We start from the raw sequence: 2,500 nt of genomic DNA, 5'->3' as shown, positions 1-2,500 counted from the left end.
TCGGTTGCCGTCCCGGGGGACACGTCAAAGAAACCAATCAAGTTGCAAGATTTATTTCGCAGTTTATTTCAATGATTGTTGTTTATCTGGAACTCAAGTCGGCGAGATATATATAGCCACATGGCGGGCGAACCGCCTTTCGTCTTACACGCAATAAAGCCTTGATAGGACTATGCTATCACTCACCAAATACAGGCCTAACATACAGAGAGAGAGACAGAGAGAGAGGAAGAGAAAGAGAAAGAAAGAGAGAGGGGGGGGGGAGAGAGGGGGGGAGAGAAAGAAAAAGAGAGAGAGACATATAGAAACAGAAAGAGAGAAAGAATGAGAGAGTGAAAGAGAGAGAGAGAGAGAGAGAGAGAGAGACAGAGAGACAGAGAGAAAGAAAGAGAGGGAGAGATCAACAGAAGTTATAGTGGCTGAGACTTTAACCATGTAAATATAAAGACAAGAGGTTCTCAGGGTCAGCGCTCTAATACTTAACCAAATATTAATTTTCTTTACTTCTCCTAAGTAGTTATTGGCACCGAATGTGGATTTTAGAGAAATGGACAGACGTGGGCCCAGGGGCTATCATTATTATCATTGCTATTGTCCTTATTCGTATTATTATTATCATTGTCATCAATATTATTACTACTATGATTATCCTTTCTATTACCAAAATATCAGTATCCTTGTGATAATGGCTGTTATTATCATTGTTATCATTATTTTCATTATTGTTATCATCATGATCCTTATGGTCATTGTCATTCTTATCATTATTATTTTTATTATTATTTTCATTATTATTTTTATTGTTATTTTCATTATTATTATTATGACCAATATGATCATTAGTTTTAACATTTTATGTTGTCATTATTATCATATTTATCATTATTATCAATATCATTGTTTTAATGATTATCATTACTATTGATTTTATCATTCTCCATTTTATCATTATTATTATTAGTTACCATTACATTTGTTATCATTATCATCATCGTTATTGTAACAGCAGTGATGATGATGATGATAATATTATTAGTGATAACACTGAGGATAACAATAACAATATAATAATAAGGATAATGATAATGACAATAATGATAGGAATGATAATAACAATATTGATCATGATAATAATAGTAATGATGATAACTATAATGATATCATTAAGTACAAAGATAAAAATAGTAATGGTAATAACAATAAAATTAATAATAATAATGATGCTAATGATAATAACAATGATAATGATGACAATAATGACGATAATTCGAAGATGATGATAATAAGGATGATAGTAATGATCATTATAATATTCATAGATAATAATAAAGATAATAACACTAATGATGAAATATTGATAATAATAACAATGACAGTAATGATAATGATGAACACAATAGTAATAGTCATAATGATAACCGCAACAATAGTGACAATAAAACTATGATGATAATGACAGTTATAATGGTGATAATAATAATAATTACAACATAGAATGATGATAATAACGGTGATGATAATTACGTGAGTTATAATGATATTAATAATCATATAAAGAAGAAGAGGATGAAAAAAAAAAAATAATAATGAAGATGATAATCGTGCACAGTTTTCCTCTCACCCTTGTAACATCAAATCCTCACATAGGCCCTTCTTGCTCTGAATTTCCCTCTGATGGGGATAGGATTAAGACGGTTGCCAGTTAGTGATTAATAAACTTTATCAGCCCTTTACTTTGCAAATTGAGTCGTTCATATTCTGGGAATCGCTGCTAAATTATCTTCTCACGCCCTTTCCTCTCTACGCTTTCCTTCTCTCCTCTTTGCCTTTAAGTTCTTCTTCTACGTTATTCTCCCTCTTTCTTTTTCTCGGTCTTTTTGTTTATCTATCGATCTATCCATATCTCTCTCGCTCTTTTTGTCTTTGTGTCTTTCTCTCTCTCTGTCTCTCTTTGTCTCTCTCTCCCTGTCTATTTCTCTGTTTCTTTCTTCCTCTTTCTCTAAATATCTTTTTTTTCCTTTCTCTCTCTGTCTCTCTCTCTCTCTCTCTCTCTCTGTCTGTCTATCTCTCTCTCTCTCTCCCTCCCTCCCTCTCTCTCTCTTTCTCTCTCTCACTCACACACACACTCTCTCTCTCTTTCTGATTTTTTCCCTTCCCCTTTTACTCGGCTTAAGGCTTTTTATTTTCTTTCTTCAGATTTTCTCTTTGTTGTAAAGTTAAATCTTACCTTTTCTCTTGCTCTTCCTGCTAAGGGTATTTCCAGTTGATTTCTCTCTTCTCTCTCCCTCTCTTTATATATAATATATATATATATATATATATATATATATATATATATATATATATATATATATATATATATATATATATGAAAACATTTATCTATCTGTCTGTCAAACTATCTATCTATACGACTATGTATGTAAGTATTATGTATATATCTTACTTATCTTTGTATATTTCTATATGTATAACTATCTACCTATCTCTTTATCTGTCT

The 2,500-nt window shown here is 31.2% G+C and overlaps 1 protein-coding gene across 1 annotated transcript in view; it reads right to left on the bottom strand.

The window, feature by feature from the left end:
- The window catches only part of LOC122258847 (uncharacterized), a 108,356-nt gene that overhangs the window by 4,066 nt on the left and 101,790 nt on the right, over window positions 1–2,500 (bottom strand). The gene's annotated exons all lie outside the window — the stretch shown is intronic.

This window comes from Penaeus japonicus, unplaced genomic scaffold (genome assembly GCF_977035675.1).
Source record: "Penaeus japonicus unplaced genomic scaffold, GWHDUDI00000001_assembly GWHDUDI00000021, whole genome shotgun sequence".
Lineage (NCBI taxonomy): Eukaryota > Metazoa > Arthropoda > Malacostraca > Decapoda > Penaeidae > Penaeus > Penaeus japonicus.
The sequence above is the reverse complement of the archived record's forward strand: the minus strand, read 5'-3'. Positions and strand labels throughout refer to the sequence as shown.